The sequence below is a fragment of the Tupaia chinensis genome, unplaced genomic scaffold, assembly GCF_000334495.1.
Source record: "Tupaia chinensis unplaced genomic scaffold, TupChi_1.0 Scaffold000248_2, whole genome shotgun sequence".
NCBI classification, from domain to species: Eukaryota; Metazoa; Chordata; class Mammalia; order Scandentia; family Tupaiidae; genus Tupaia; species Tupaia belangeri.
In genome coordinates this window covers 1,409,379-1,419,148 of record NW_006159727.1, presented here as the reverse complement: position 1 = coordinate 1,419,148, position 9,770 = coordinate 1,409,379, and the positions used below count along the sequence as shown (strand labels likewise).

Here is a 9,770-nt window from a genome sequence, read left to right as displayed (position 1 = left end):
CCAAAAAAAAAAAAAAAAATCACATGCTGAAGCCCTACTCACAATGTGACTGCATTTAGCAAGAGGGCCTTTAAGGGGGTAATTAAGGTTAAATGAGGTCATAAGGGTGGGGCCCTCATCCTAGGACGGTGTCCTTAGAAGAGGAAAAGACAACAGAGCACGTGCTCGCTCGCTCTCTCGCTCTCTCTCTCTCTCTCTCTCCATGCCAGTACCAAAAAGAGACCATGTGGGGACCCCAAAAAGGGGAAGGCTGCCGTCGACAAGACAGGAAGAGGACATCAGAAACCAATCCTGGCCCTTTCTGCCTCCGCTGCCGCCATGGCGCCCGTGAAAAAGCTTGTGGCGAGGTTGGGTGGGGGCAAATAAAAGAAGCAGGTTGTGAAGTTTCCCCTTGACCGCACCCACCCGGTAGAAGATGGAATCATGGATGCTGCCAATTTTGAGCAGTTTCTCCAAGCGAGAATCAAAGTGAACGGAAACGCTGGGAATCTTGGTGGAGGGGTTGTAACCATTGAAAGGAGCAAGGGTAAGATCAGCGTAACTTCCGAGGTGCCTTTTTCCAAAGGGTATTTGAAATATCTCACCAAAAACTATGTGAAGAAGAATAATCTACGTGATTGGTTGCGCGCGGTTGCGAACAGCAAAGAGAGTTACGCATTACGTTACTTCTAGATTAACCAGGATGAAGAAGGGGAGCAAGATGAGCAATAAAATTCATTTATCTGGAATATTTTGTATGAGTTTTTTTGTTTGTTTGTTTGTTTTGGGGTTTTGTTTTGTTTTTGTTTTGTTTTTGTTTTTGCTATAGGGCGTATGCATCCACCAGAAAGACAGGGAGAGACAGAGACAGAAAGCGAGAAATCACCCCCCATTGGGAATGGCCACACCGCAGTCCCTTCTCCTCCATTCTCCTCTTGGGATCTTGGGCATGCACGCACACACACCCGGCGTGAGTTTAAGCCACCAGGTCTGGGACTCGAACCGCGGTCGACTACATGGGAGTCCAGAAACATAGCCATTACGCTAACTGCTGGTCCCCTTGTATGAGCTCTTGAATAAAACTTGGGAACTAAAGAAAAAGAACAAAAGAAGCCAACTTTGGTGGCACCTTGATCTTGGACTCCCAGCCTCCAGAACTGTGACAAAATAAATGTCTGTTGGTCAAGTTTCCCAGTCTGTGGAATTCTGTTATGGTAGCCCAAGACGACTAAGACTAAGCTTACCTACTGAGCCCCCCCACCACACACAAACACACACACTTTAGGTCTAACTCCTGTCTGTTGTGATCCAGCTGATCTTTCTGAAAGGCAAGTCCAACCCTGTCACTCTCCCATGCAAACATTTCTGAGGTCTTCCCAGCACCTCCAGGTTCAAACAGGGGTCCTTGACATTGACTCCAAAGACCCCCATGCTCTGTGCACTTGTCCGACCTTAGCCCTGGCTCTTCCCATCTTGCTCTCGGTGTTCCAGCCACCCTAACCAATTTTAGCTTCTCAAATCTGCCATCTCTCCACCACTACAATCCTATTCCTGCTATTTCGAGCACCTTCCTCTCTCTCTTGGCCCCCTCAAGAATCCCTGCTCTTCCTTCAGTGGACCTCTTGACTGATTCAGCCAGAGTCAGTCCCACTTTCCTAAATGCCATGACCCCAACCTGGTTTCTAACCTCTGCTGTAACACAGGTCACCTCGTATTGAGCATGTCTCCCTGCTGTCTGCCTGCCCTTAAATATCCCTAGCATCAAGACCAGCGTCTAGGACATAGTAAATGCTCCCGTCTTCACCAAATCCGTTAGTGCGGGGTAGAGGAGTGGGGAGAGAATAAGGGACCTTTCTTTCATGGGTCGTTGAGTGTTACAATGGAAGGGAACATCAAAGATGATATGGTCTAGGGGGCCAGGCAGTGGTGCGGTGGTAATGTGGTGCTTTGCAAGACTGACCTGCACTAGAAGGTTCTGGGTTTATGTCAGAGACCTCCCTGAGTACGCTGGGCAGGCATGTGCCCATGATCCAGGGCTGGCTGAGGCTGGGGGTAGATTGCAATATCAGCCCTGTTGGGGGTGCTGCCTCTGGCTCTCTTACTCATAGAAGAAAGAAACAAACAAAATTATCATATGGGTCAAGTTCCATATTTTGCAGAAAAGGAAAGGGAAGTGGCTGTCACTGCTCTGCTCGCTCTCTCTCTCTCCCTCTCTCTCTCTCTCCCTCTCTCCCTCTCTCTCTCTCTCTCTCGGTCTTTCCTGTTCTGATGCAGTCTAGCCTGAGTTCCACTGCCAGGACCTCATCTCTGCCTGAGGTCTTTCTCTGGCCTCTGCTACCTGACCTGTCTATACCTGCAGCAGGCCAGACATGCCAGGAATTAATGCCTGTCACTGCCCCAGGAGCAACCCACAACCAATGCCTGACAGGAGTTAGTAGGCAAACACCCCAGCCCCCTTGACCCTTAGTCCGGATGCTATTGTGCGATGTTCTACACCATTTCCCAGAAATGCCCATAGAATTGAACCCCAATGGCCCACAACAGTAACTGGTCTGACAATTCCTTCTTCCTTCTCTTCCCTTCCTCACTTCCTCTTTACTCTGTCATTGTTTCCTGGGACTACTTCTCAAATCAACTATATGCATCTGAATCCTTGTTTCCAGGTCTCTTCTGGGGAAGCCCAAACTAAGATACAGAAAGAGGCTTAAGGAGGCTGAGGAAGATGGTCGAGGTCACACACTGTTGTTCAGTGCCGAAGTTGAGTCTATGTGCTGACTCCGGACTCCTCCTGCCTACAGCTCATCTACCACCCAGCACAGAGGCCATTCACAGAAACTCCAGGCCCTGGCCAGCACCAAAGCCTTACCTTGTGTGAACCAAGGAAAGAGGCCTTCTCTCCTAGTGAGTGGTGGGCCCAAGCCTGTGTGATTCAGGTGCCAGGACCAGGGTCCTATTCTTTTTCTTCCCACTGAACTCTACCCCTCCCAATCACTGGACCCTTACAGTAGCACCACCAGCCCAGGGGTGTTACTTCTAAACTACTTCGCACCTCTTTTCTTGAGGACCCCAAACTTTCACCTCTCAATATAGACAGTTGCAGCTGGAAGAACTTTCTTTGGCTTTGTAGTCCTGACTGCTGTTACAAAATATCGTATGCTGGGTAGCTCCTAAACAAGAGAAATGTATTTCTTCCAGCTCTGGAGGCTGGGGAGTCTAAAATCAAGGCTCAGCAGAATTGGCGTCTGGCGAGGGCCCACTTCCTGGTTCAGAGATGGCGCCTCCTCACTAAGCAAAAGGGACAGGCAGCTCCTTGGGGCCTCTTTTAGAAGGGCACTAATCCCATTCTTGAGGGCTCCCCCTCCCCTTATGACCTAATCACCTCCCAAGGGCCTCACCTCCTAAAACCGTCACCTTGGAGGTTAGCATTCAACCTGACTTTAGGGTGGACACAAACATTCAGACCATAGTAGCCGGTGGAGAGCCCTCAGATGTTCAAATTTCACATCCCGCCCCTTTTGATTTCAGGCTAAAGTGGGGAGGAATACTCCACTGATTTCAATAAAGATGCCAAATTCCAAGTCAAATACAATGAGTCATATTTGAAAGCTCATTTCAAGCCCCTTGAGCTTCAGTGACTTGGTACTAAAAAGAATTTCTCATTCACGCACACACAACACATAAAATGCAAACACAGAATGCATATAATACACACATCAACACAGTGCACGTAGACGCCATGCGAGCAGGTTATAATACATCCCACGCAAACATGGGATGCGTATAAGGCCAATCACACAAACACACGGTATAGACAACACACAAGATAAAACAACATTGACAATAGCGACGACCCGTATGATATCCACAATGCACACAGACATGATACTCACAACACGCAAACATAACACAGGACACATAAGACACGTGCAACCCATAAAACAAACACCACACACACATTCAACAACACAGAAATACCTCACACACACAGACACACACACACACACACACATACCACCTCATGTCTTATAGTCCCTTGCCCACCGGGGCAGGAAGCGAGGTCTGAAATGAGCGTGCCACCACCTCTGATCTCGTCGGCACATCTGGACTGCACCAAGCGCCATGCTGAGTGAGAAGAGGGTTATTCCAGTTCATTTCCGCTAGGCATTTTAACCGACTTTCTCTTTTCTTTCTCATGCCTCAGTATTAATTAGCCCCGGGATTTAAATCTGATGCATTAGGCAAAAACAATTCTAAATGCTTTTGGAGAAACAAATTCCAAATTAGCTGTAGCTGAACGTGCATCTATTTGAAAGGCAGGCAGCATGAACACTGACACTATAAAAAAATAGAAGTGAAGCCTCCTAAGAGGGAAGGCCAAGATCCGTTGTATTTGCTGACTGCCTGATCCACAGCCCGGCCTAGGGGCAGGGGGGTGGAGGGGCTGAGAAGTCCAGATTCATGGGCCCTGGAAGGAGCAAACAAGTTTTACATGTAGGCTACAGAGGACGGGATGTAATAGTGATTCTCTCCATCCTGCGATCCCCTCCCTGGCCTTCCCCTGTCTTTGAAACAGCCCTGCCCAGGGACCAGGAGTTAGCATAATGGCTATGTCGCTGAACTCCCATGTAGTCGACCACGGTTCAAGTCCCGGACCCGGTGGCTTAAATTCATGCCGGGTGCATGTGCGTGCGTGCCCAAGATCCCGAGAGGAGAATGGAGGAGAAAGGATTGCAGCGTGGCCATCCCCCCTGGGGGGTGATAGCTCGCTTTCTGTCTGTCTCTCTGTCTTTCTGGCAAGCACATGCGCCCTATAGCAAAAACCTCTACCGAAAATAATAAATAAATAAAATAAAATAAACAGCCCTGCCCAGAAGTCTAAAGACACCAATTCTCCTAAGGCCGTTAGAGGCAAAATCTACCTCAAATCTCTCCTTGCTCCAAGGATAATCTTCCTCCACCTGCCTTGTCCTTCTCTGATTAGCACACAGGACTTAGGGTTGGGATCGGGGTCTCCAGCCACTAGGGGGGCTGTTGAACATAGCCCCACAGTGCCTAGCACCCCACCCAGTTTCTGACATGTTCATGAAACCCTGTCTTTTCCCCTCAGTAAGGTTTGAAGCTCCTTAAATGCGAGGCGGTGGCACCTGTGCAGTTAGGGACACCGGGCTCGCCAATGTTTTCTGTCTACAGTTGCTTCACGGGTTGCACCAGCCGGAGTTTGATCAGGGAAGCAGAACCGTTTCCAAAATCAGTCTGGATGCCGTGGAAGGAGCTGCCCCAGCCGCCAGCAGAGGCGACTGCTTCTACGCCTGGGGATGGCTCTCAGGCAGCATGGCCAGTGTCCAGGAAGGAAAGCTGGACATGAAAGGGGAGGGACAGAGGACAAAATGAACCTGCCAGGGCCAACTGGGACCTGCATCTCTCTCTCTCACAACCACCAACCTCAAAGACGTGGCTTGGGCCTGGATGATGTCGTAGTGCTGAGACAATGCCCTGCAAGGCTGACCCACATGGAAAGGTTCCAGGGTCACATCCGGAGACCTCTCTGAGAGGCACGTACGTGTCATGATCTGGGGCTGGCTGAGGCTGGGGGTGGATTGCAGCGTCAAGAGCCTGTTAAGGGTGACTTGTAGGCTCTCCATCAGGCAGCTGCACACCACCAGCCCCAGGACTCCGAGAAGGGAAGGGAGAAGACCTGGCAGGTAAAAGGAAGGCTGCAGACCCATCTGCTACCCACACCGACAAAGTGAGCCCACAGATCCGTGATGACACGTGTGAGCTGTGACAGCACCCGCCAGACCTCCTCCTGACTGCCACCACATGGGAATGGAAGCTCCTACACCTCCACCTTCAACTCGGGTGCAAATTTCTCTTCCAGCCAGCCCCAACTCAGAAATATATATGAAAATGAACTCTGGGTAACATAATTCAGTCCCGTTAGGTTGAGACAGCACAGCGCTATCAACTGGATAATTACTTCCCTGTCTACTCAAGTGCCCCCAGTCACTCACATCTGTTCCAGCATAAAGAATCTTAAAATCGGGACCAGCAGTTAGCGTAATGGCTATGTCGCTGGACTCCCATGTAGTCAACTGCGGTTTGCGTCCTGCACCCGGTGGCTTAAACTCACACCGGGCGCGTGTGCGTGCGTGCCCAAGATCCCGAGAGGAGAATGGAGGAGAAGGGGTTGTGGCGTGGCCATCCCTCCTGGGGGGTGATTTCTCGCTTTCTCTCTGTCTCTGTCTTTCTGGTGACCGCACACAACCTATAGCAAAAACCTCTCCCCCAAAAACAGAATCTTAAAATCATAGCAGCATCCAGAACCAGCAGATAGCATAATGGTTACATCGCTGGACTCCCATGCAGTTGACCACAGTTCAAGTCCCGCAACCAGCAGCTTGAAACTCACGCCAGGCACATGTGTGTGCAGCATGGCCATCCTCCCTGCTGGGTGGTTCTTTCCTGTTTCTCTGTCTCTCTGGCAAATGCATGTACCCTATAACAAAAATCTCTCAAAAAAAAAAAAAAAAGTCATAGCGACACTAACGATGAGCATTTATTTTGTACTCAAGGCTATGGTTGGCTAGGGAACTTGGCCACACAAGTCTCTCATCCTCCTCCTGGGACCTGTACATGCAGGGCATCTGATTTTCATGGCTATGGTAGAGACCCAAGAGTACACAGACACAAAGTCATGAAGCCTCTCAAGGCCTAAGCTTCAAACTAGAACACTGTCCCTTCCGCCACATTCTATTGTCTATGCAAGTCACATGGCCAGGTCCAAAGTCAAGGAGGAGGAGGTGCACTCACCCTGGTCCCCATGATAAAACCATAGCAAGAACATGAATGCAGGCAGAGGTGAAGAAAGGGAGTCAAGGGAACCAGCAGTTAGCGTAATGGCTATGTCACTGGACTCCCACATAGTCGACCGCGGTTCACGTCCCGGATCCGGTGGCTTAAAACTCACGCTGGGCACGTGTGCGTGCGTGCCCAAGATCCCGAGAGGAGAATGGAGGAGAAGGGATTGCGGCGTGACCATCCCCCCTGGGGGGTGATTTCTCGCTTTCTGTCTCTATGTCCCTCTCTGTCTGTCTGGCGAGCGCACGCACCTATAGCAAAAAAACTCTCCAAAAAAAAAAAGAAGAGGGGTAAACAATTCAATCTACCACACGAGGAAACGTCTTTCCAGCTGGATATACTCCAGTACCTTCAAAAGTTTGTGGAGAATGGAATTATAGTGCAAGTTCATTTTGGGTGTGAAATTTTTTTGAAATGCGTGTATAGTTTTTGGTTGGTTGGTTGGTTGGTTTTTTAACAATACACATTTCCCAAGAGTTGATCCATAGAATGTGTAAGGGTAGTGCCTGGCACGCAGCAAGGTCTCCATGCTGTTACCCCTGTTAGGGTGATCACTGTCTTCATGACAGAGACACAGTAGCTATCACTGTGTAATGATCCACCCCCAAAATGTAGCCGAAAACCAACAGCCATTGTGTTTTGAGCTCGCAGATGCTGTAGTACAGGAATTCAAACAGGACACAGTAGGGAGCATCATTTTTATTTTTTGAGAGGTTTTTGCTCTAGGGCACGTGCGCTCACCAGAAAGACAGAGAGAGACAGAGAGACAGAAAGCGAGAAATCTCCCCCCTGGGCCACACCGCAATCCCTTCTCCTCCATTCTCCTCTCGGGATCTTGGGCACGCATGTACACACGCCCGACGTGAGTTTAAGCCACCACCGGGTCTGGGACTCAAACTGCAGTCGACTACATGGGAGTCCAGCTACATAGTCATCACGCTAACTGCTGGTCCCAATAGGGAGCATCTTGCTTCTGGCTCCACGTTGTCTTTTTTTTAATAGTTGCCAGAGAGCTCACTCTCCCTCTAGAGAGAGACGGGGAGAGGGAAAGGTGAAAAGCACCACTCCAGTATGGTGTGGTTATGCCACAATCCCTTCCCCATTTTTCCGTCCTTGTTGGGATGCTGGGCACACATGCACATGCACCTGATGTGATTCTCAAGCCAGCAGGGCCAGGATTCGAAGCACGTGGTCAACCATGTGCCATGTGGCTGATCCCAGATGTCTCTGTCTCTCTGTCTCTCTCTAAGCTTATTTCTTTCTTTATCATATAAAAGAGGGGAGGTCAAGCACCCTCAACAGGGTCTCATGCTGTAACCCCCCACAAGCCCTTTCAGTCAGCCAGGATCCTGGGCACACATGTGTGCACCCAGAGTGTACAAGTTGACCTGGGAATGAAAGCTGCCCCCCAATCTTGCACGTGGCATGTGGCATGGCAGAACACTGCACTATCCTGGCGCCACTGCAACCAGGCCCCTGCTCCCCAGCCTCAGGTCTCAGCTGGGAAGGCTCCAGTACGAGGAAAGACTTGAATAACTCTGGACTCACAGGCAAGCTCTCAATCTCTTGCCCTCTCCCTTCCTCTCTCTCTCTCTCCCTTCTTCTTCTCTTTATCTGTGGTCCCAGGGCGTCTCCGCATGGCCTCTTCAGCATGGTGGCTTCCGGAGAGGCAGACAGCTTACATGCAGCTCAGGCTTCCAAGAACAAATGTTCCAGCCAATGAGGCAAAAGCCACCGGGCCTACAGTGAGTTGGCCTCTGAAGGGACAGTGTTTTACTTCTGCCACCCTCTAATGACTGGAGCAGCCACTGCCCACTGGACTCCAAGAAGAGGGGACACAGGGGTCCAGGCAGTGGTGCAGCAAAGCACCATGCTCCATGAGGCTGACCCACATGAGAAGGTTCCAGATTCATGTCCAGAACTCTCCCTGAGTACACCCAACACCTATTGGAATGCTCTCTTTCACTCCCAGAAAACATTTTGTTTGTTTGTTTGTTTGTTTAAGGTTTTCGCCATGGAGCACATGCACTCACCAGAGAAACCGTGAGAGGGAAAGTGAGAAATCACACCCCCCACCTCCCCAGAGGAGGGCCATGCTGCAATCCCTTCTCCTTCATTCTCTTCCTGGGATTTTGGGTGGGAATTGCAAGCCACCAGGTCCAGGACTCAGACCACAGTTGGCCATGGGGAAATCCAGCACCTTAACCACTATGCCACCTGCTGTTTCCAAATAAACTTTTTTAAAGTGGGGGAAGGGGGTACAGACCCCCACTTCTCAAAGAGAGAAGCACGAAAGAATTTTCTGCCATGCCGTAAAGCCACCACTCAGCTATTTCTGGTACGTTGACAGTTGAATAGGCTTTTGTGGGTTAACGAGGAACCTCAAGACTCTTCTTAGCAGTGTTTCTATGGGAACTGTGTTTTTAGACCCAAATAAGACTTACAAGTTAACTTTGGAACCCAACTCATTCATAAGGTGGGACTTCCTGAATTCTCATTTTCTCCCCAAAATATGTGACACCGTGTTGGGACCAGCAGTTAGCATAATGGCTATGTTGCTGAGCTCCCATGTAGTCGACCATGGTTCGAGTCCCAGACCCGGTGGCTTAAAACTCACACTGGGCGCGTGTGCGTGCGTGCCCAAGATCCCAAGAGGAGAATGGAGGAGAAGGGATTGCGGTGTGGCCATCCCCCCCGGGGGGTGATTTCTCGCTTTCTGTCTCTCTGTCTCTCTCTGTCTGTCTGGCGAACATACGCGCCCTATAGCAAAAACCTCTCTCAAAAAGAAAAAAAAAGTAACACCATGCACAGCTATCAGTATTATTTTCATGAACTAGCCCAGTTTATTGAGCACTCCCTACTAGGTTCAGGGCCAATCACCCTGTGTGAATTGTGATCTGACCCAGCCAACAACCCCATAGACACAGTGGTTC

The 9,770-nt window shown here is 49.9% G+C and overlaps 1 pseudogene; it reads left to right on the top strand.

Annotated features, from left to right (window-relative positions):
• The first annotated feature begins 318 nt into the window (after positions 1–318).
• LOC102472090 (60S ribosomal protein L22 pseudogene) lies at positions 319–711 on the top strand (annotated as a pseudogene).
• Positions 712–9,770: the final 9,059 nt, after the last annotated feature.